The 25,646-nt window shown below is 39.1% G+C and overlaps 2 long non-coding RNA genes across 8 annotated transcripts in view; one reads left to right on the forward strand and one right to left on the reverse strand.

Moving 5' to 3' along the window:
* LOC140736980 (uncharacterized) overlaps positions 1 to 25,646 on the reverse strand; it is a 42,048-nt gene that overhangs the window by 8,966 nt on the left and 7,436 nt on the right. The window lies entirely within an intron of this gene.
* LOC140736978 (uncharacterized) lies at positions 1,460 to 24,224 on the forward strand. 6 transcript variants are annotated; one of them, XR_012101035.1, is made up of 4 exons: positions 15,545 to 15,754; positions 15,912 to 16,143; positions 22,319 to 22,457; positions 24,053 to 24,224. It is a non-coding gene; the product is annotated as an uncharacterized lncRNA (long non-coding RNA). The 6 variants fall into 6 exon arrangements; XR_012101036.1 differs by having other exon boundaries at positions 15,912 to 16,046; XR_012101038.1 differs by lacking the exons at positions 15,545 to 15,754; positions 15,912 to 16,143 and adding an exon at positions 1,460 to 1,588.

Raw genomic sequence — 25,646 nt, forward strand, 5'->3', positions numbered from 1 at the left:
TCCTCATCACTCAAGACTTGAAGGTCAGGAATCATGTGGTTATTTAAGTTACATGGCTTCTGTTTCCAAAGTTCAAATTTCGTACGCCATTTACACTATGTAAGTGTTCTCCCCACTCTCGGAGAACAAATCATATAGAGCGTACTTATGCTTCAATGCATAAATATTTTGCATGCTTTGTAAATTTGTATAGTTAGTGGAAACATGAATGGTACTACTCTGAACAAAAATGAGTGTTGCCTTTATGATGCCATAGGGTTCCTACATCAAGCTGGCCACTTTCTATCAGGTTAACTGTTCTATATTAATCTCTTAATCGTCCAGTCTTCATTTCTACTGACTTCAATAGAAATGAAAAGTAGGCTTTTCTAGAATGGGCAAATGACTCATGGCATCAGGTTATACCAAATGGCAAGTTAAAAACTGAAAAGGAGGAATTAATTCCTCAACCAGTAATTTAACTGCCAAGTTAGATCAAAAGATTAGCAGGGTTGCAATGATTCTGGGAATTTGTTGGTAACTGCAGTATTTGTGTTATTTTACTGTAGGAAATTACAACCATGCCTGTTGAATAGAATACCAAAATGTAAGGCAAGTGGTGGAAATTTAACAATAACATATGTGGATGTCATAAATGTTGGTGCTGTGGACAGTAAGGAAGGTTGTCTAAGATTACAACCACTATAGATCAGATGGAAACTTGGGCACAGAATTGGAAGATGAAATATAATCTGGATAAGTGCAAGATGATGTATTTTTAGAAGTCCAATAAGCATGGGAATATGCAGTAATTGATAGGATGCTAAGAAATGTTGATCAGAAGGACACTGGAGTTTCAAAGTCCACAGTTCCCGTAAAGTGGTAGCACAAGTAATCGAGTAATAAGGAAAGTCCAGGGGTATGGTTGTGTTAATATTTTGTGGCACATAATATAAAAGTTAGGATATTATGTTGCAACATTAAAAACATAATTAACCTGTATTTGGACTATTGTGTGCAGTATTGGAGTATTGGAGGAGCTTAAGAGAGACAATGATGCCTAATGGCGACTCCTTTGCTTGCATCTTCGGAAACAGCTCTATTTCTATCTTTACATTCTCTATTTTTCCCTTTCAGGGCTCTTTTGAAGACCCTGACCTGGAGTTACACGTTGACTTCGGTTCTTTGTGGGAATGGGATCTGCTCTCGGGGTTTCTTGACTGGCCGTTAGTGATACGTCAAGGATGCGGCTTAGGAGATTTGCTCGCCTTCAGAGTTCCGGGATCTCGTGGCTCTGGAGAAAGGTGAACTGAAGGTCAGTGCCTCTGCAGGAATTCAGTGTGTCGTGGGAGATGGAAGATCGAAAACAGCGAGCTGGCTGTGTGCCCAGAGACCCGATTTCTTTGGGCACAGAGCCTGGAAAAAGTGACACAACAGACTTCTAACACCATAAATCAGTGCGCTGTGAAATGGAGACACCTCTTTTCCCCTTATTAGGGAGAGAGAGAGAGTCTGTGGTATGTCGAACACAGGGTGAACGAGTAGTCTTTTCAGGGACTGCAAGTCTGTGTCTTTGCCAATGCTTTGCTGCACGCTTGAGTGTTCGTTGGTGAGTGCCAATGCTTTTATCTTGTTTGTGGGGAAGGGGGGGATTGTTGATTTGCTGCTTCTTACATGTGGGAGCGGGGAGCTGGGGGGGGGATTTGGGGTTCTAACATTTAATCGTCATTCATTCTTTGGTGGTACTCCTCTGTTTTTGTGGATAGCTGTGAAGAAAAAGTATTTCAAGATGTATATTGTATACATTTCTCTGACATTAAACGTATCTTTGAAACCTTTGAGTTCTGATCACTACCTATTGAAAGACATGGGTTGTAATGGAGAGTGTGCAGAGGAAGCTCACTAGGGAGCTGCTTTGATTGGAGGACTTCAGTCATGGGGAGAGATGGGATAGGCTAAGTAGGTTTTCCTTAGTTAGAAAAAGGCTGAGAGGATGACTTGATAGAGATACATAAAACTATAAGATGCATAAATAAGATGGATAATCAGTATTTTTTCCCCATGGTAGGATTGGCAAAAAAAGAAGGCAGAAAAAAGAAGAAAAAAATAGGCTTGAAATAAGAGGAAAGAATTTTAAAGGGAATTTGAGGGAAACCTTTTTCGTAAAAGAGCGGTAGATTTCTGGAACTCACTGCCAAAGGAGATGGTGGACTTAGATACAGTCAAGAGATTTAAGAAACAGTGGGCAAATGGAAATAGTGCAGATGGACAAGGAAGTCAGCTTGAATGTGATGGGCTAAATGATTTTGATACTGTGTCACTCTATTGCTCCTATATGAATAGCTTTAAAATCCTATTTATTAATATTGCAACCATTTTGAGTCATAATGATCAGTATCCAATAATTTTACCACTTGACCTCTATAAATGGTTAAACTTTTATGGTTTATTTGTCATTGGACGAAAGATGCAAAACAAACAACTGAAAGAAATTGTGATTTTAAGTCAGAAAGACATTTAGAGCATAGAGCATAGAACAGTACAGTACTGGACAGGTCTTTTGACCCATACTATTGTGACAATACTGATAGCAATTTATAATATTTATCATACTCTTGTAGATCATCCATATTCATGTGTCTATCTAAAAGCTTCCTAAACTCTAGCAAACTGCGGGATTCTACTATTAGCCCTTGTAACCTGCTCCAGGCACTTACCATTCTCTGTGTAAAAAAATTGCCCTTCACGACACCTTTAAATCCCACCCACCAACTTAAAATTAAACAAACCTTTTGACAGACTGGCAGGGGGTTGGGGGGTGCCTGAGCAAAATTATGTCCTCTGGTGTTTGACAGTTCTACCCGGGGGAAAAGATTCTGACTCACTACCACTTATAATTTTAAAAGCCTATATCAGGTTTCAGCTTAGCCACTGACACTCTAGGGAGAACATGTATTTATTTTGATTTGTTTTTTATTTCGGGATGCAGCGTGGAATCAACCTTTCCAGACTTTCGAGGCTTGCTACCCAGCAACCCCCGACTTAATCTTAGCCTAATCACAGGGAAATTTATAATGACTAACTAACCTACTAACCGGTACGTCATGGGTTTGTGGGAGGAAAAAAACATGCATTCCATGGGAAGGAGGTGCAGGTGACATCAAAATTGAACTCAGAGCTCTGATGCCCCGAGCTGTAATAGCGTCGCGCTAACTGCTCGGCTACTGTGGTGCCCAGTATACATATTATCCTTTATTATAGCTCATAGCCTCTAGTCTAGACAGCATCCTGGTAAACCTCATCTGCACTCTCTCAGCAATCTCCACAACCTTCCTATAATGGGACAACCAGGACTGCACACAATACTCCAAGTGTGGTCTGACTGAAGTTTTATATGCCATGACTTCCTTTTATATAAACCACATTAAAGTTATTGATCTGACATTGCCATGTCAATTAACATAACTGAAGTTATGCATTTGAAATACAAGATAGACATCCAAGCACTCGAAATGGTGCAGAAAAATCCCACTTCTCACGGTGGGGAAAAATATGTCTAAGGTCGTCCTCAAGAGGCTTTTATCAGGTTTTTGCAAAGGAGTATTAGAATTAAGAAGGATGGAATTACAGGTAACTTTATGCCACAGATTACTAATTAATTGAAAGATGGGAGGTACTAGGAGAACAATAAATACATTTATATAGTTACAGGAAACTTGATTAAACTCAGCAATAGGCATTGAGGAAAACTCTCTAATTGTTGAAACATATCTTTCATAAGGCAAAATACTTATTTTCATTGGAGGTCAATCATCCAGTCACACAACATCACTGCAGGAGTTCCTTAGGGCAACATGCTTGGCCCAATCATCTTCAGCTAGTATATCAATGACCTTCCTTCCTTCATATGGTCATAAGGTAGTTATACAATAATGATTCCAGAATGTTCAACTTAATTCACAGCTGCTTGTAAAATAAAGCAATCCTTGCATTTATGACAAAGATCTTGATAGCAAATAGGCAATTGCTGATATGTGGCAAGGTAACATTAAGCAAAGTCCATCTCCAATAAGAGAAAATCTAACAATGCACATTTGACATTCTATGCCATTACTATTACAAGTGCCCTCACCAATTTAAGGAATACATTGACCATGAAGTCAATTACATCAACAGATATATTTTGGGGCTGCATGAATTATGTGGTATCCTATAATATATCACTCATTTTCTGCCATTCTAAAGTACTTCCATCACATTGAAGGCACAAAACTGGAGTGTAATGAAATGCTTTCCAACTGCTTGAATGAGCGCGACTCCAGCAATATCCAAGAACCAACTTATCATCAAAGCAGGTCAACTTAATTGGCCTCCCCACCAGCACCCAAAGTACTCAATCAATCCTCCATTGGCTCACCTTGCATGAAATGTGTATCATCTACAAATTTTACTGTAGTTGCACAACAAGGAGGTCCAACAACCCCTCCCAGAGCTGCAACTTTTACCACCAGGAAGGACAGGAGAGTAAACACATGGAATTCCAGAACTACTGTTTTTCCTCCCCCTTTTCACCAGAAGAACTGCAGATGTTCAAGAAGACAGCCTGTTGGGTGAGCCACCTTTTTGAACAGCAGAGGTTCAATGTACTTGGGCAGGGCATTGCAGGACTTTGACCCAGCAACGTTAAAGGGGTGGAAGTTTAGTTTCAAAGGCCACATCCAGAGAATATGAGTTTAGAGGAAGGCAATAAGTTGTTGGCAACTGAGTTTGCACCCATTATATTTGTGTACTCAAGAGAGTAGAAGTGGAGGAATATTATTTGGTTTGTTATAGGGCCAGAGGAGGAAAGGGAATTAAGAAAGAGTAAAGCCATGGAAAGATTTAAAAACAATAAGAATAGGGACTGTACGTATGTTCTCTAAATGCTGAGATATAATGTGGAGACCTTCAGAAATCAATACTGAATCCTTAAATTTTCATATGTATGTATTAATTACAAATGAAAATAATAGAGGGTTGAATATCCATATTGCATATAGAGGAAGAGAGAGTTTAAAAGAAGCAAGTGGGGGCAGAAGGCACATTTTGTACGCCACAGCCATAGTTCCTGAAGAGACCCAGATTGTGCATAATTAGGCACTTGGCAAAATCCAATAAAAAGAAGTTAGATTTAAGTGGAGTGGTCATTATGTGAGTGGGCCAGTGTTTGAGTGGGGAATTGAGGCTTTGATGAGATGAGGCGTAGACCGTAGGTGGATTTTTTTTTGCTATTTATTCTCTCTTTCTAATTGCACATTTAACACAGAGGGGCTCCCAGGCAGGGTAGTGGAATGCTCCTCTTGCAGGACATGGGAAGGCAAGAAAAACTCCAGTGTCCTTGATGACTACACTTGCAAAAAGTGTATCCAGCTGCAGCTTCCAATGGACTGTGTTAGGGAGCTGGAGCTGGAATTGGATGGACTCCAGATCATTTGAAAGGCTAAGGTGATGATAGGCAGGACATACAGGGATGTAGCTACACCCAAGGTGCAGTACACAGGTGACTACCAGGAGGGGCAAAGGGCATAGGCAGCCAGTGCAGAGTATCCATGTGGTTGTTTCCCTCAGCAACAAGTATATGACTTTGGATACTATTGGAAGGAATGACCTAGCAGAGGAGAGCCACAGCAGTTAGATCTCTGGCACTGAGTCTGGCTCTGTGGCTCTGAAAGGAATGGGGAGAAGAGGGGAGCTGTAGTGACAGAGGATTCAATGGTTAGGGGAACAGGGAGGAGGTTCTCTGGATGAGAATGGGATTCTCAGATGGTGTGTTGCCTCCCAGGTGTCAATGTCAAGAATATCTTGGATCGAGTCCATAGCAATCTTAAGTGGGAAGATCAGCGGCCAGAAGTTGTGATCCATGTTGGTACCAATGACATAGGTAGGAGGAGTGAGGAGGTTCTGCAAAGTGAATTCATGGAGTTAGGTGCTAAGTTAAAGAAAAGGACCTCCAGGGTTATAAACTCAGGATTGCTACCCATGCTATGTGTTAATGAGGCCAGAAATCGGAAGATGATATGATTTAACACATAGGTAAGGAGATGGAGCGGGGGGGAGGGCTTAAGATTTTTGGATCTCTGTGCTCTCTTCTAGGAAAGGTGGGATCTGTACAGAAGTGATGGTTTGCACCTGAGCTGGATGAGGTCTAATATCCTAGCAGGATTAGTCCCAGCTTACTCAACCTTTTGATTTCTGACTTTATATGTAGGCTTTCTCCACAGCCACTCCACTCTCTGTTCTGAAGCTTTGGTTCCTATCCCTCCGCAAGTCTAGTTTAAATCCCCCCATCCTCCCCCTCCCCGTACAGTCTATAATATAACAGTCAATGGGATTTAGAGGAGCAAAATTGCAGAGTTATGCCAGTCTGTTGCAAGAAACTAAGATTGTCACAGTAGGTGATTTTAACTTTCCACATGTTGTCTGGGACACCCATACTGTAAAAGGGCTGGATGGGGAAAAGTTTGCCAAATATGTTCATGAAAGTTTCCTTAATCAGTATATAGAAGTTCCAACTAGAGAGAGTGTGAACTAGACTCTTATTTTGAAATGAGACAGGGTAGGTGACAGAAGATTGTGTGATGAACTTTGCATCTAGTGATCATAATGCCATTAGTTTCAAGGTAATTATGGAGAAAAGATAGAACTGGTCCTTGGGTTGAGATTCTAAACTGGAGAAAGGCCATTTTTGATGGTATCAAAAAAGATCTGGTAAGTGTGAATTGTAGCAGGGTGTACTTGGTAAGTGGGAAGCCTTCAAAAGTGAAATTTTGAGAATACAGAGTATGTATGTTCCTGTCAGAATAAAAGGCAATTATAACAGGTTTAGGGAACCTTGGCTTTCAAGCGATTTTGAAGCCCTAGTTAAGAAAAAGAAGGAGATGCATTGCACGTACAGGCAGGCAGGAACAAATGAAGTACTTGAAGTGTTTAAGAATTGCAAGAAAACACTTAAGAAGGAAATCAGGAGGGTTAAAAGAAGGCTTGAGATTGCTCTAGCAAACAAGATGAATGAGAATCCTAAGGGCTTCTGCAGATATATTAAGTACAAAAAGATAACAAGGGACAAAATTGGAGGATAAGAGTGGTCATCTATGCATGGAGCTGAAAGAGATGGAGGAAATCTTAAATCATGTTTAACCAAACTTACAGTGTTTTTTGAGGAAGTTATCAGTAAGGATGATAGCGCTGGGGCCATAGAGAATGTTTTTGGCATATTGAGCTTCATAAATCAGTGTGTTGAGTACAGGAGATGGGATGTTATGTTGAAATTGTTGCTGAGGTCTAATTTGGAGTATTGTGTGCAGTTTTGGTCACCTACCTATAGAAAAGATGAAAGTAAGATTGAAAGAGTCCAGGGAAAATTTACAAGGATGTTGCTGGGACTTGAGGACCTAAGTTATATGGTGAGGTTACGCATTTTAGGACCTTATTCTCTAGAATGTTGAAGATTGAGGTAAGATTGTATAGATTGTGCTGTATACAAAATTATGTCAGGTTTAGATGGCATAAATGTAAACAGGCTTTTCCCATTGATATTGGGTGAGGCTACAACTGGATTTAGGGTGAAAAATGAAAAGTTTAAGGGAAGTATGAGGAGAACTTCATAACTCAGTGGTGAGAATGTAGAATGAACTTTCAGTGCAAGTGGTGGATGTTGGTTCAATTTCAACAGTTAAGAGAAATTTGGATAGGAACATGGATGGGAGGGGTATGGAGGGCTATGATCTCGGATCAATGGGACCAGACAGCTTAATAATTTAGCACAGACTAGATGGGCTGAACTGCCTGTTTCTGTACTGTCATGTTCTATGACTCTACAATACTAAGTTAGGAATATGATTAGTTGTTTGGATGGAAACAGGAAATTGCTCAGGGACAAATACAGACCAGATATGTGGCCCAAACTTTAGCAGATGAATTTCAACGTGGTAGTCTGTGATGTTAATCACTTTGGATGTAAGAAAAATAAATAAGACTAAGAAAATGAGAATATAACTTTCTATTAACACAAATTGTCAAAAGCTTGCACACAGCTACAAAATTTAAAACTGGAGAACTGATGATTTAGTTGTTTAAAGGTCTTAGTTAAACTTTATCTAGCTTTTAACATTTAGTTTTCAGCATGAAACATAAAAGATATATTGCCCTTGGAAGAGTGTAAGTTAGAATGATTCCACGGTGTGAAGGGTATGGAAGACAAATTTCGTCTTGATGATGAATCCTTTCAAACCTCCACAAACTTAATTTTACAGTCATTTTATCAAGGGGTGAAATCAGGGAACACTTCATTCTTGTGAAGTTTTGATTTTGAAGTTCTTAATGAAAATAGAGCAAGTGTTCAGTGATTAGTCAAACAAAAGCTGTTTTCAAAGGGAAAATTCTGAGTTTTTTTAAATAAGTAATGCTCGTATCAAGACACACAGCCTGCTCAAAAGCTGAAGATCAACAAAAGCCAAAGATGGTGGAAATCTGAATTGGAAACAGAAAATGTTGGAAACACTCAACAAGTCAGGTTGCACCTTTGGAAAGAGAAAGAGAATTAATGTTTCAGATCCAGACCCTTTCATCAAAACCTGAAACATCTGCTCCCACAGATGATGCCTGCACTGCTGAGTGTTTCCAGCAGTTTCTGTTTCACGTTCAAAACTGTTAGAGAGAAGATAAGTCAAAGTCAATTAGCATATGTTGTTAAGTCAGTATTGGTTACTTAGTAACACTGTGACTTCGTTATTGCCGCTTTACACTTTGAGTTTCCTATTATACTTCTGGAGTCCATAACCAAGATCTATGAAACCTTGCAAGTAGTTAAGTCATTTCAAAGAAGGAAGCATTGTATGAATCCTTTCTGGCAAAAAACACAAATAGAATAAAACTCAAATGGTCCATAAGTGCCTCGGATGACTTTGCGTATGTATTTGAGTCTTTCAATATTTTTCAATAAGAGGCTCTTTAAATTAATCTCTGCCCCAGATTAAAATGTGTTGCTGAGGCAGCAGAATGCTCCACATCTCTCCATACCAAACCCCTCCTGCGATATAGTATTACTCCATTTAGCCAAATATTCTATGCACCCTGTAGCTGCTAATCTTGTAATTACAAAGTATTTCTGATGTTTGAAATTTGAAATCCGATGACAGAAATACTTAGCACTCAGGCAGCATTTGTGAAGGGAGAAACGGAGTTAATGGTCCATTGAAACTTTTATTAAAATATAGGGCAATTGCTTCCTCACTCTGCAAAAGAATTCTGTATTATTATTATCACTAACTTGTAAAATATATATAATCTTGAAAGCAATATTTTGTTCCTTTGAGTACAATGTACTTAGAGAAGGACATTAAAAGGATTTTTTCAACCTAATAGAATTTTACAATTTTTTATTATTCAAAGCAGTGGGTTTTGCTTTTCATTCAGAGGCACAGAATGAACAAATTCCAGACAAAATTCAACAATTTGCTGCAGGCATTTCACTTAATGGCCATTTACAAGTGATACAGGCTGGTCATACAATCAAATAGAAGAGATGCCGCAGATGCTGGAAATTCAGAGCAGCAAAAATGCTAATGCAACTCAGCAGGTCAGGCAAAATCTATGGAAATAAATGAACAGATGACGTTTCAGGGCAAGACCCTTCATCAGAACTGGAAGAGAAGGGGACATATTCCAGGACAAGAAGGTGGGGGAAGGGGAGGAGGACAAGCTGGAAGGTAACAGTTGAAGCCAGATGGGTGGGAGGAGGGGTTGAAGCTAGGGCTGGAGAAGAAAGAATCTGACAGGACAGGAGAGTGCATCATGGGAGAAAGGGAGGTGATAGGTAGATGTGCTTGGGAAGATAAAATGTTTAAAGGTATGTAGAAGCAAATTGGATTCTCTCTAATTTGCTTTCCAACGCATCAGATCAACAGCAGATGCCATCTCATTGGCTCTTCATTCAACCCTGGAACATCTGGACAGCAAAGCTGCATACATCAGGATGCTCTTTATCGACTATAGCTCAGCATTCAATACAATCATCCCCTCGGAACTAATTAATAAGCTTCAAGACCACTGGCCTCATTGCTTCCTTCTGCAATTGGGTCCTTAATTTCCTCACTTTAAGACCCATTCAGTTTGGATTGGCAACAGCATCTGCTCCACAATTTCCATCAGCACCGGTGCACCACAAGGCTGCATGCTTAGATCCCGTTCTACTCACTTTACACTTATGACTGTGTGGCTAAGCACAGCTCTGATGCCATATTCAAGTTCGATGATGACAACGCTGTTGTGGACAGAATCAAATGTAGTGATGAATCAGCATATAGGAAGGAGATTGCAAATCTGGCTGAATAGTGCCATAACAACAACGCGAATGTCAGCAAGACCAAGGAGCTGATTATTGACTTCATGGGAAGGAAACCAATCCATGAGCCAGTCCTCATCCAAGGGTCAGAGGCGGAGTGTTTCAGAAACTTTAAATTCTTTGGCTTACCATTTCGAAGGACCTCTGCTGGGCCCAGCACAAAAGTACAATTATGAAGAAACCATGGCAGCACCTCTACTTCCTTAAGATTTTGCAAAGACATCTAAAACTTGGACAAACATCTATAGATGCATTGTGGAGAGTATATTGAAAGCCTGGTATGGAAAGTCAAATGTCCTTGAATCAAAAATCCTACAAAAAGTCAAGGATACAGCCCAATTCATCACAGATATAGCCCCCCCCCCCAGCACTGAGCACATCTACATAAATTGTTGTTGCAGGAAAGCAGCATTCATCATCAGGGGCCCCCACAACCCAGGTCGTGCTCTCTTCTTGTTGCTGCCTTCAAGAATAAGGTACAGAATCAGAATCAGGTTTATTATCATCAGCATATGTTGTGAAATCTGTTAACTTAGCAGCAGCAACTCAATGCAATACATGATAATAAAGAAAGAAAAAAAATAAGTAAATCATTTACAATAAGTATATATAGGAATATTAAATAGTTAGATTAAAATGGTGCAAAACAGGAATAATTTACAAAAGAAAAAGTGAGGTGGTTTTATGAGTTCAATGTCCATTTAGGAATCATATGGCAGAGGGGAAAAGGCTGTTCCTGAATCGCTGAGTGCGTGCTTTCATGAGCCATAGAATTTACGTTACCAGGTTCAGAAACAGTTATTACCCCTCAACCATCGGCCTCTTGAACCAAATAGAATAACCCCACTCAACTATGAGATCCAACATAGAATAGAAGACCACTTTGTCGAGCACCTCAGCAGTATCCACAAAAAGCAGAATTTCCCAGCAGCAAACCATTTTAATTCCTATCCTTATTCTTATTCCTGCTTGTCAGTTCATGAGCTCCTCTTCTGTCATGATGAGGCCATTCTCAGTCTGGCGAGGCAACACCTCATATCCCATCCATGAAGCCACCAACCTGGAGGCATGAATATTGATTTCTCCAACATATGGTAATTTTTTCCCTTCTCCTTTCCCTCTTCTTCATTTCCACACTCTGGCCTCATACCTCTTCTCCTCAGCTGCCTATCACCTCCCCCTCGCTGTCCCTCCAGCTTCCCTTTCTCCCATGATCCACTCTCTTCTCCTATCATTTTCCTTCATCTTCAGCCCTTTGCCTTTTCTATTTATCACCTCCCAGCTTCTTATTTCATCTCCCCTTCCCTCCCCCCACCTTCTTATTCCGGCTTCTTCCGCTTTCCTTTCCAGTCCTGATGAAGGGTCTCAGCCCGAGACATCAACTGCTTTTTCATTTCCATAGAGACTGCCTAACCGGCTGATTTCCCATCAGCATTTTGTATGTGTTACTCTAGTAATACAGTCATACAGACAGGTTTTAAGTTGCAGTCACTATTGAAAAGGCTAATCTTAGCTTGGTTTGTAGTTGGATAATATGATTGTATTTGGTGACTGTTTTGCCCTGAATTTTTGATAATCTATGATCCCCATAAAAATATTGGCTAACGCATAAGAGATGAAGGAAAAGGTGACAGAGGTTAACTACAATAATATCTCACCACTCCCAATCTTCTCTCCTTCTTGCCCTTCCTTTACTTGGGAGAACTTCCTGTCTGTCAAAATATGCAAGTAACAACTGAACATGAACGATATCGGTCAAAAGCTGGAGGACAATTGTTAGATTATCAGCAATGAGTCAAAGTGAAAGTGAAGAGAAAATTATCAGAAAAGTTTTGTGTCCACATATTAGTCATTATCTTTTGCACAATACCTATACTAATAATCAAATTGGACTCTAGTATCAGGAAAATTGCTTTTGATTGAAGCTTCAACAACATTTTAGGGCTAGTGATTGATTTTTGTATTTTATCACCATGTATTCCAGTTTCAATAACCTTTCTAACCTGGGATTTTGCCTCTGTAATTTTTTAAGTACTTCAAAGGTACAAAGGAGAGTGTTTTATATTTACTAGATTGAATGTTTTATTTGACTGATTAGTCTTTGGTGTATAATTATACTCTTCTCCAATCTGAAATCCTGCAGATTTCACACATTTCAAATATAATGTGGAGACTCATGTGCTATTAGGCTAATAATGCACAGCAGCTCTGTCTAGCATGTGTTTTCCCAATTCAGGTTTTCAATTACTTCACCCTGTTATTAACTACAAAATAAAAGAACTTGCACTTGAATGGTTCCTATAGGTCCTTAAATCTGCCGAATTTCAAGAGGTTGTATCATCGTTGGAGCAAACTAAATACGAATTGTGCAGCCTGGATTCTCTCACATTATACTCTTTAAATGTTCTTGGACAAAAGAAAGCTTAAGCCTTCTCATCAAGTGCCGTACAATACACCTTGCCAATCATTGCGGGATAAGCAGATCTTTAGAGTTTCATTTTATTCTAAGTTCAAACATAGACTTGTAGAAGAACAACATTTCGCTGCCATTACTTGCACGTGGAATATGATCTAGCAACAAAGAAATAGATTTTCGACGTTAATTCCTGGGCTTCTATTGATTAGTTTGGCACACTGTTTAAAATTAAACAGACAATAAGCAGGATGGGTTACCACTTATTTTATTTGTAGATTATTTCTATACCTATGAGAAGTTCAGGCCACCTCAGCTAAAAAAAACACATTCTAAAAAATAATATTAAGTATTAAATCAGGACAAATATTTTTTCAGGAGCCTGAAGTAGCGACTTAATTCCTATATTCAATTGCCATAGGTGACAACTATGGTTCTTTTTCATTAAATAGTGTAAAGACACTATCTAAATGTGAAATTTTATTTCTGTGTTTCATTTTATTTTGAGCAGAATGCACCTAATATATGTGTGTGGAGTGGTGGGCCATTAACTATTTAATAATGTTAATGCCAAATCTTCTTGTATGCAAGTGGGAGAGAGATACATTCTATAAAAAGCACCAGGTAAGTCCTATGCACACTGTAGGATTCTTTGCAATAGATGAGACAGTGTGGCCTGATTCCTGGTTTATAGAAATTCCCGGTTGGTAGAAATTCTAACCTTGTTGAAGTATGGACGATTATATGAATTCACTATCCATTTGCTTCTCACCCAACTTTCCCATTCAATTAATATAGAGAGAAAATTGGCAGGGTATTTGATTAGCTATCTTTCAAATTTCATCGATTCTTCATCCCACCAAAGTCAGCACTACAGCAGCGTGGTGTTGCTTTTAATTGTTGGGAGATCATCCTACAGAGTATTCCAACACATCAGCCAATCTGGAAGCAAAAAGCTAGTGATAGCAAATTAACATCCTGATGAAGTTCATTGGATTTAACCACCTAATACCAAGTGGCCTCAAGGAGAGTCTGAGTGGATTGACACAAAAGTTAAAGGATCTTACCTATCCTGAACTTCTGCAGTTCTTCTATTCAGTTTTTGTCTCCTTCTTCTTCTTCTAAAGTTCTTTTTTGTTTTCAGAGCTGATGATGACCTTTTTTTTACTCCTTACAGTGGATTCTGAGGAGTAAGATGAGCTATCCATAGGTGGGGCAAAAACAGCCTGATGGGATGGAGGTTGGGTAGCTTTGAAAGTATGGATCCCTTCTGCCGAGCATCTGTGTACTTCTGACAATGAGACTGAAGGCCCCATTGTCATGGTCAGGGATTTCCAGGAATCGGTAGCAAGGTTACAATTTTGAAAGGAGGGTTTGGGATGAAAGGAGGGTTTGAAATGTAACATCTTTCTGGGACTTTGAGGCATGAGTTCCAGGTAGTCCTTTCTCTGAAGCGTACCAGAGGTATCACCGTCATCAGGGAGACTATGATCTTAGTAACAAATTTGAGCTCTTGTTCTCAGAAACTGTTTATTGCCAGATAGCCAAAGGCTGTGCTAGTGCACTGAAGGTATGGAGTTAGAGTTACATAGTGGGGAAAGGCTGAGAGAGGATCTTTGCTTTGCAAGTTTGGTATTCCTATAAGTATCGTGAATGAGTTAATGTGATTGGGGCCCCACTTTTGAGCACACACTTAATGAAGCTTCATCAGCACAGAACAACTCATGTCCTGAGTTTGCAGACATTTTGAATCTGAGCGGAGATACATATATTGGAATAGTTTCTCATTTGTCTTGTCAATTAGCTCCACCCCAGCAGGAAGCTTATTGGAGATTAGTTGAAACATTGCAGCATGGAAAAATTAGTCCAGGGACAATAACTTAGCCTTGCCTGTCCGCAATGTCAGGGGTTTCCAACCTGGAGGCCACAAACCCCAAGCTTGGTCCATGGCATAAGAATGGTTGGCCAGCCAGTGGTGTAGTGGCATCAGCACCGTACTTCAAGGCGAGCGGTCCAGGGATCAAATCCAACCACCTCCTTGCACGCTTTCCATCCGTGCTTGGTTAAGCATTGATCTAGCAATGTGGCCTTGTAAAAAACAGATAAAATGCTAAAATAAAATGGCTAGAATGCCAGCCGATGTGCCATAAGGCATTAACAGGAATATCACATAAGAATGGTTGGGAACCCCTGGTCTACATGATGGTGGGCATGTTGGTAATGATCATGGTTTGCAAGCCACCATTGTAATTCGAGAAGACCTGGTAACACTCCACCATTACCATCCTGAACTAAGACTCAAGCACAATTTAGTTTTATTTACATATTTAAATAGGTTTTTTGCCTGAAATGCTTTGGTGTTTGGGATACACAGCAGCTGATTCCTCTTAAATGGCAACAGGAATTGCTGCTTTTGCTGGAGCTTTAGTTCTACACCAGGTCCTCAGGCCATCACCAGCTCTGTAAATTTTGTTTTCCAAAAGTTCAGACTGGCCACCAGGCTATTTACATTTTTATTTAAAATTTAACCCTTGAATTTTTTGAATAAATTAAAGCCAACCTGTATGTGTTGTGAATATAATTTTGTCAAAATGAATGCTTCATGAACATTTTGACCTTATTTATTTAGGAGAACGTTGCAATGTTATTTCCCATGAAAGGAAAACAACCCAAAGCCATGATGTAATATTTTTGTTAGGGAGAATTACCTCCAGCAAACGTTTAATTGAATGAAAAGCATTTGACTCATAGCTACACGCTTATTTTTTTTTCCCAGTCTAGTACTGAAAAGGGATTTTTATCTTAACATTTAAACTGTAGCATAGGCCGAGCGTTCGCCAATGAAGGAGGAAGGTCGCCAATAGAGCGTGGACCCGAAAGATTGCCTTCTACCCTTTGGGAGACCCCACAAACATCGGCCTACCGTTTATATTTTCAGCGAGTTCTCATTCTCGACCACTAAAGAATGAGACCGCAGAAAGGTAATGAGCGGTTTGTTTTTTTTAAAAGTAAGATTGTAAATCGTAGCTGAGTTCGAGAGAACTGGACACCCCCGACCCCGTGGCCATTTTTTTAAAGGAAAAGAAAGATTCCGATGGTTTTTCCAGTTGTACAAACAAAAATAAATGTCTCCACCAGGAATTATAAAGAAACAAAACATGGAACGAAAATGTACTCGCAGCGCTGGCGCAGAATGACAGAGGAGAAATGAATCATTGAATCACCCCAGGCCGGGCAGCCGTTGTGGATTGAAAGCACGGCTAATGTAGAGAGGTAAGACTGTAACCCTCAACAGGGGCAGGTTAAAAACAGGCACAGCCGGCTGGCATCTGGGAGAAAAGGCAAAAGCATTCAACAACATAGCATCAAGGTATGGAATAAAAAAATCACAGAGTGTATATGCTTAGTAGTCGGAGATGCTTCATACAGTATTTGAATGATATGAATTATTAGTTTACTTTGAACTTTTCGCCTGTCGAAGCACCGGGATTCCTTTTCACTTAATAAGAAGCGACTTTTTTTTTACTGGCGGTAATGGCGATTTATGCTCCCCTGGCTTTATATTCAATAACATTCGAAGGCATTTGGTTAGAAATTGTTCTCTTTGTTTTATCTGGCTCGAAAGAATCCATCGAGCCTCCGTTTTGCCCGGCATTGGGGGAATTCAACGATTCCGTTCTTATTTGATTTTTTTTGTATTCTTGCAAAAGCGTTGATTAATACCTTATAATTTTCAGGCAATAAAATACCTCAGCAAAATAAAATCCGGATGTTTTCTTTTTCAGAAATCACTCAGTTGTTTTCTTCACAAGGAAATTAATCTCAACCACTATTTCTCAGGGAAGGGAGTAACGACCAGAATGATACATGCGTTTGTGAGTGCTACAACTGGTTAGTGATAGATGTTGATAGGAGTTTACGCTAGCTTTGGCAGGCCGTGCTATTGCATTGGCTGTTGTGCGCGCATCTGGAAAAGTTATTAGAATCCAGGCACAGGGGCACAAGTAAAGCGAGGCAGACACCAATCACTCTTCTAAATAAACATTAGTCTTAAAAAGTTTGCACTATTGACCTCAGTCATTGGATTGCGTTTATTTCTGTAAAACCATGTCGTTTTTTCCCCTGCGCAGATTAAATAGTTTTCTTTGGCAGTGCAACTCAATGTTTCTAAATTTCTGAATTTTCTGAATTTAACCCTTTCTGGTTCTGCTCCCCACTTCACCCCTATCTGCCCCACGTCGGGGTCTGTGTAACAGAAAAAGTCTAATTACATAACCGCAGTCCCTCCGCCCTTCCCAGTCCCACTCACTGAATGTTATATTTTAAATACGGCGAAAGTATGTCTATGTGCTGGCCCCTTTAGAAGTGAATGGGGGTGGCAATAAATCAAAATACGGGGGTCGGGTCTGCAATAAGTTCGAACGGTGTTCATTTGCCTGAAACGTGTTGTGAATTACAACCCGGGCCTGTGGAGAGAAAAAAAACTCATTAAGGGTTTTAGGTTCACGGAGCAGGATGGCAACTACACTCCTCAACGAAAAACACAAGGTGACATTTGGCGTTTGTCAGATGTTGAACCTCGGCGTAATGAGAACGCACGAAGGTGTCTATTCGGGGATTTGAGTTTTAGGTACTATTAACTTTTGTAACCTGGGCAAACATTTCACTTAAGTGATATTGACGCCATTAAAAGTAACCGCTTCGGTTATTCTCCGATAGAATCATTAATATTGGTGAATAAGTAGACACGGGTCGTTTTGAAGTGGTGATGCAATTTCGTAATGTAAGTAGTTGCAACGTTACACGCCGCGCCGTGCGATGATTGAAGATAAGATTCGCTCGTTACGTAAAGGTAAGATTTGTTTCACTGTGCCTTGCTTTTAAAAGATTATCTCGTGAACTGGGATCCAAAGACTATTAACTTGAAAAGGGAAGATGCATCGAGTGCCGATAGTCAACCAAAAAAAAAACTCGATCATTTCTGTTGCGGTGTCCGATGTTTTTGACAAGGCAACAATTGATCAGCAAAATTTTGAATGTAGCATCATTTCCGCAATATATCACAACTAGGCCACGTGTTATTTCTTGCTGTCTGGAATGTGTTCAGCGATCTTTGATTTGCTGCACTCGCTTGCTGTTAACGTAGGAGTAGTTCAGGCGAGAAAACCAACTATCATATATGTTGCTACTTCCCGTATTGTATTAAGAATACATGTATACATCATCTTATCAGTCTTATTTGCGTACGGGTAATATCTATGCATTGGCTATATAGTCTTCTCAAATGGTTTTGTGAATTTCTGATTACAGACCACTAGATTCCAAAAATAATTCTTTTATTTTGTTCGAACGCATGCTAGTTTAGAAACCTGACAGCTGACGGATAATATGTCCAGATGAAATTAATTGCAGAAGGAAGTATGGGGCTTCAGAAAAGTATTCGGAGTTAAATCGCTTCTCCTTTTACAGAAACTGAAACAATGTGGTGTGTTGCTAGAAAGCGAAATCCGTTCGACACTGCAACGGATCTACTTTACCGATCATCTTGGAAACTAACAGCCACAACATCTGTTTTATGAAGGAAAATCCTGAACTTAGATTGTCATTTAAGAGCACACTTCGTTTTTTTTATCACCAAGACTTATTTTCTTTCAAACACCCGCGAATCAGACAAGAGACAAAATACAAAACGCGAAGGATAATAAAAAAAACGATATAGTCTTGTTTTCAATGAAAGTAAAATTACAACACAGTTTCCGAAGTTTATTGCAAAGCTGATTGGTTAGTCGGTTCGTTTCAGTCAATGGTCTAGCTGACTTAAAACTGTCGAACAGATTGGTAAAGCCCGATAGGGCCGCTTTAATAAGTGAAACGTATCTAATTTATTTGAGAAAGATTTTGTCGTAAGATCACTACAGTTACTCAAAGAGACGGCCGCAGCTGCGATCAGGTTGAATTACCGTAATTGCGAAGGTCACATGTTAAACCCTTTCAGTCATTTAGTTAATATCTCTGCCCTTACACTGCACGTTTGCTGACTTTTTTCAAGCATGAACCACACACAGTCAGCCGTTTCCAAGAATGGATTAGAGCTCGTATGGTCTAATCCATTCCTCCGGTTACTGGAACTGATACTAAAACACAACTGTCTGACCTCCTGACACAGATCCCGATCTGGATTTTTTTAAATTTCGCAACGGTGAGAAGCCGATAGCTGGAAATGTAGAAATATACCAACGACACGGAGACTCACCTTCTGAATCACAAAAGACAGCTCTTTTATACATGAGAAAGCTTGAAAACTGTTAAAAACAAATAGAAGATAGAAAAGCAACAGTCCACTCCAGAGGCATTTACACATATTAAAAGGCACGAGATACCCTCAATTATACCTACGGAGATGCGCAAATTCACAAATATGTAAAAGGCGAGCGGGAACAGATATTTTACATGCTAGATCAAAATTTTGGTTTTTAAAAAAGCGCTGGAAATATTCGGCCGCCCGACGGCTATTGGCGAAGTCAAAGTTAAAATATCCAGTCGATGATATACAGAATGCCATGGGTTTTTTCTCTCCGCCTGAACAGTGAGGGTTATTCCATCGCTATTTCACAGATCTGAAGCATTTTTGTCCACAGCCTTGTAGGCACATATATTGATGTTTTCCACAAAAATACAAACATGAGCAAACGCACAGATAAGAACAGAGCTACATTTTTTAACGCTGGTATATACCTCGGTAGGTGTTCGAAAGAGTTCCATGGACACGTGGTCTTTATGAAACCTCACAATGCGCATCGCATTCTATACTTCCACTTTAACTCAGGACAATTAATAAGATTGCGTTGCTTAGACAAAGATTTATTTTCAATAAATACAGCAACTAGAAAGGAAAATGCTGGAAAACTTGGATAACGCAAAAGAGAAAATACTGGGAATGTTCAGCAAATCAGACAGCATTTGCGGATAAAGAAACTGGTTATCTTTTCAATTCTGACCGCAAATATCTCTCTTCTCCGCGGTAACGGGGTGTCTTGCTGAACACCTCCAGCATGTTTCATTTTAAATTTAGAAAAACAGGATTCGCTAGAAACTTTCATAAGACATGGCGTCTTTTGGGGAAAGTGGATAAGGTTTCAAAGTATCGACAGATTATTTGTCATTTCAGTGTTGCTGGGGGACTCAATATTAGCTGAAATATGTATTGATGCCCTAGAAACTGACGTATTCTTTTATCAACAAATTCTTGACGTCTAATAACCGTACTAAAAAAAAACAAGATTTAGACTTTTGGATAAAAAGGGTGGATTTTGAGTTACACCATGTGCATGTTACTACAGTATGTAGTTTGATCGCTTCCCGTTGTACATTCTTTACCAAAGTATGGGTTTGAGAAAATTTGTACTCTGACTCGATGCGTATGTTTGGAAGTCTTTTGGTCCCATTATCCTGGTGGATGTAAGCAAAACAGTGTATTAGAAGACCACCATTTGGTGACTCCGAGACATTCGGGAGTGATGTACGACCAAATGGCCAATAAAATATCTTTGACGTGAAATCCTAGTGAACCATTTGGTTTGCGACAGTCTAGTTACACGCAGCAAGCTTCCGCCAACGGCTTTGTCCGAATAACTAGAGAATCCTTTTAGCGAAGTTGATTGAGTATTATGATTTCCTTGCCGTCTTCCAAGTAGAGCTTTTCTTACTTCCACGTGGGTAGACTGAATGTTTGTCATCACATCCAAGAGTTGACATATTTGTCAGTGTAGCACTGGTCTAGTCCTGCACGAGTTTCCATTTTCGAGCGCTTTACAACTATCAGAATAAGAATACATAGGAGACTATTTAAGTAAACAAAACGTCCATAACCCTAGCAACACTGAAGAATATATTTAACTGCCTCAGAATCTTCTTATGTGTTTGTATTTGTATAGGGCGCGATCTTTGTAATTTAATTTTATCAAAAATGCGTAGAAGTGTGAAATGAGAATTGAGAACTAAATTGCAGGAACTGTGTAGCAGGTAACTCCACATCTGTCAGGGGAAGGCAACGATGGAAAGGGGAATATTCCACGCGAGACTCTTCAGCAGAAGAAATAAACACGCATATATTTCCAATGGTCGGATATATTAGCGATTAATTATTATATGTATTAATTATCCATGATTGGGTGTTACAACAAGCACATAGAATTAACTGAAGGAGTGGGGGTGTGGGAAAATAATATAGACCAGTACGTACAGATCAGTAAGGAAAGAAAGGCAGTGTTAACATTAGCGGCGGACAACCTGGCTTCAGAAGTCGAGCTATTAGTTTACTGTGACCATGTCTAAACTTTGGATACACAGAAAGGGAGACGAAAAGCAGTACAAGATAAAAACACAGCTCACCTATTTCCCGATTCCCTGGATCACTTTTCCGAATAGGGTACCATATACTGCTAAAAATACATTTCCCATGCAATTAATAATAACGAATTCTACAAAAGGCTCGTTAGGCCGGAAAGACCTGTTATCGTGCGGTACCTCTGAAAATTGTATAGGACATTTGAAATGAGGCTATGTTTACTTTGCTCTAGGCGTTGAAAAGTTTCTGAAAAATACATAATTTCGCAATGTGTGATCCTGGTTGGTCAGATAGAAATGATGAGATTTTGATAGCGCCTTTTGGTAGTTAGTAAAGGAAGGTCAGAGATATAAAAATTAAGTCAGAAAGAAAACATTTCTCCTTAACACTGCAAAAGGAGTAGAGAATCTCTTTCGAATAATGTGTCATTTAATGTTTATTAAAGTATACATAAAAGTTAAATTGGTGATGGGTTTGAAGTACACTGTTGAATAAACAATTACTATATTCAAAATAAAGGGTCCTTAAAATGAAACGCATAAGAGCTGCTGGTTTGTCTATGTGAACCTATGTAAGTATACTGTATGAGTAATTGCACTTGTACACTGTAAGTTTGAATATTCGAGTTTAATCATATTATTTTGGGTTTGCGTGACAACAACACTGGATATGAGGTTTGCGTAAAATTTCAATCTCCGTTATCATGAGTATTTTTAATCAAAACATTAATAGCTCCTTGGACTTATTCCAGACTTAAATGCAGAAGATGATAAATTCAAGAATGCAGCCCGTTCGATGGTACAATGCAAGTGGGCGAAGAATTAAGATGAAACCTACAATAATTTTGGAAAATTATTTTGGAGATAATTTTCTCAATATAATCAGCAAGCATCTCTTGTCTGTGCAGCTGCTGCACCTTAGCAGTCCTAGGATTTCGATGGCTGGATCTTCCCTCCACCATCACTGCAGAAGCTGGTTTTACTAAAACTATACATTCAAGTGTTATGTTGCTGTCATTTGTGTCTGCTTACATTTTAAAAAAGAGTCAGCTAAAATTATTTGGTCCATTTGGCAGAAAATGTAAGAACATTGTTTTTAATCTTATCATATTTGATGAAATTCAACTTATATCATTCATTTAATTTTGTTTTAAATACACTTTTTCTAAAATACGAAACTCTGCTCTTTCCTCGTTCAGCACATGGGACAACACACGGAAAGTGTGGTTGCCTTTCCGAAGAAAAGGAATGTGGGTCCGTACAACTCTGGTAGTAAAGGGCCTGTGCTTATTTTGCAGGTGAAGTCGTTGTGTTGAACCAAACAAAACCAGGATGAAGGTATTGCCCAAAGGACTGCTAGGAATTACAGTTGGAAGAATCTCTTTGGGGGTTGGAAGGTTAAGTAAATCTCAGATAACTGAATGATCAGCAGGGTTCTACGTTTGTAAATACTGTATTCCAAAGACAGGGAAGCATAAGTGGCGCGTCTGGTAACACCGCTGCCTGCGCTCCAGCGACCTGCATTCAGTCCTGACTGGCGTACGCAGCTCTGTGCGTGAAGTTTGCACTTTCTCCCCGTGACTACGTGGGTTTCCCCTGGGTGCTCTGGCAAAAAATAAAGACCCAAGGGATGGTCATTACAAGCTTCGTATAGTGTGTGTTGTAGAATGTGGAGGAAGTTGATGGGAATGTGAGAAAGATAAAAGAGAATTAATGATCTTGCTAATCAGCGCAGACACCATAGGCCGAATGGCCTACTTCCGTCCTGTATGCTTCCATTTCATAATAAACCCAGAGCTGAACACAAGTCAGAAAACTTAGGACTTCTTTATCTTCAACAATATATGGACAACTATCTTGTAATATTCTCTACATTTTAGAAAAAGTATATTTAATTATATTTTTCGCCAAACACCGTCGCAGATAATAAATAGTTCGGTGTACAATTTGTCTTCTATCGAACTGGTTTTCATTCCGATTATTAAACCAATTGAGGCCATTGGCTCTTGAGCTAAGGCAAACGACAAATTATTTTTCCGTTTTTTTTTAAATTTAATGCGATTATCAAACGTTGCCCGAACCCTTATATTCTTTTCGCTATCATTTAGAGGTAATTGGATTGCATTCCCCTGCTCAAATTTTGTAATCCAGGTGAATAAAGAGAAAATATAGGTATCAGTACTCTGCTACCTTCTGATGTTATTTGACACATCTTCAACAAGACCAAATCATTCATTTGTCATTTCGAAATTAATGAGCTGCTACAAAAAATGATATACAAAACTTAATTGCGCGGAAGGTTTTTGAAACTGTAGGTCGCACACCTCATGTCTGCTTTATAACCTAAAGCATCGGTTTGGTCTAACTCACACCTAAAATGAAAACAACTGTTGGGATAATCAATGAATGCATTTAAAAACACAAATAAATTTGTTTGATCATTTGATAATAGAATAAATGTGCCGGAAGAAAGTAAGTTACGAGAATAGCCCTGTTGTGTGAAGCTTTAACAGATTTCTGAGCAATGCCCATTCGAAATGGTTAGAAAACTCGGGAATGTATCTGACAATCTGTCTCAGCAAGTTGAAAGCATATTAAAAACAACGCCAAGTTGAAATCAGCTTTAAATGATTTGTCACACTCTACCAGTTTATTTCAAAAAAGCTAAAATATTAGGAAGTTGAATACAATTACGTGAATTGGAATTCTGAACCCATTGAATATTAGCATATTGCTAATAATATGCTGAAATAAATACCTGGTTGTTATTAAGGCTGAGCGCGTCACTAATCTGATTTGTAAACATAAGGACTTCAATAAATTGTTTTGAGAATGTGGCGCCTTGGTTCTGGTGAAAAACAGATAATCTCATTTTATTTGCATGAAAGTTTAACAACTCACTTGCTGACATCTGCTTCATATTCCCATTACAGGTTATACATGGAAAGAATCGTCAGAGAAAACATGACAATTATCTCTGTCATGGTATTACAAATGAAATATTCATCCAGAGAAAATTTCCAAAAAAGAAGCAGGCCGTACTGATCAACACCCAGACTGTAATATTTATGACTCTCAAATAAAAGAACAAACAACTTATAAACGATTGAACATTTCCTATCTGACTGACCCTCTGCTCCTTTTCATCAGGGTAACTTTCTCCTAGAAATACTTTCTCTGTTCGTTTTTACCAACCCACACATTTGCTGACAATCATAGCGAGAATCCAATGGCGTATAACCCGCCATGTAAGGCGTTTACGCATCACAAGCTCCAACCCCACAGCAATCGGAGTGCTTGGATCACTCTTCGCTATCTAAGCAGGAACCGAACCCACGACATTTGAATCTCTTTCAAATTCACATAGACGACGCGAATAATCCCAGAACAAAAAAAAAAGTCTCGTTAGGAGGAAACCTAACACTTGTTATAGAAGCACTTGTTTTGATATTTTATCAGGTTATAGATAGCACACTGTCTATAATCCCACAACATTCCCCGTGTGGGATTTGTTTGCCAAATGTTTTCTAACGAAGTAATGTAACAGTGGATTTCATCCTGTTCATTTATCTGTGTTCTCTTTCCTATTAATTAACATGATTTGTCTTCATTAATAATTTTGGCCAGTTTACAGATGAACAAGATCCAAATTATTCTTTGGCAAGCAGCGGCTCTTGCAGGATTCCCACCGTCCCCGCCCCCACCTCCACACACACACACACACCAGCTCATCACATTTCAAACAAGTGTATTGACTATATTCTTGAAATGGAAAACAAAATTCCTATTCTGTTAAAACAGACTGTATATTTTAGAAAACACAGAACACTTCCAGAATGTAACTTCAATGCTGTTCCTGAATATGTGGACACCAAACATCCATATTTCTCCCTTATATTCTAAATCGTTGGGTGCTAAGACCTGGAGATAGAGATGATATAGCATTACACATTGTAACACTATCTTAATGTTAGTTCATACAAACCATTTAGTAGTTGGTTGGTGTTAGCTAATCCTGATGGTACATATGATATCCCATTTCACGCTGCAAGTGATTTAACAATTTCAGATAATGTTAAACGTGGGACATGTTTTATTTTTGGTTTTGAATACAATCGTATAACGCGAAAGTGATATTGATCATTGATTCTAAAAATGTCTTCAAACACATTTACTAAAAGCCCTGAAAATATTTATCTGATATTGGAAAGGACACAAGTGACAATTCTACAATTTGCGACTTAAAATATTTTGCGTTTTCTCTAAATATAAATTACACGCGTTTTATACTCTTATTTAAATTTAATCATTACTCTCAGCTGTGTTCTAAACTTAACGCTGTAATAAAGAAGCTGGCACGTATCCGTTATAGGTGTCACTAAAACGTAGGTTAATAGGTCTGTTCCCTGCTCATTGACCCAACGTGGGCAGTGGGGCTCACAAAATGCCAACCAGAATTATCACAATAATCAGTTCGAACATACTTCTACTGTTTTACTCATCAGTATAAAACTGGTAGCTCGTAAC

Source organism: Hemitrygon akajei, chromosome 12 (assembly GCF_048418815.1).
Source record: "Hemitrygon akajei chromosome 12, sHemAka1.3, whole genome shotgun sequence".
NCBI classification, from domain to species: domain Eukaryota; kingdom Metazoa; phylum Chordata; class Chondrichthyes; order Myliobatiformes; family Dasyatidae; genus Hemitrygon; species Hemitrygon akajei.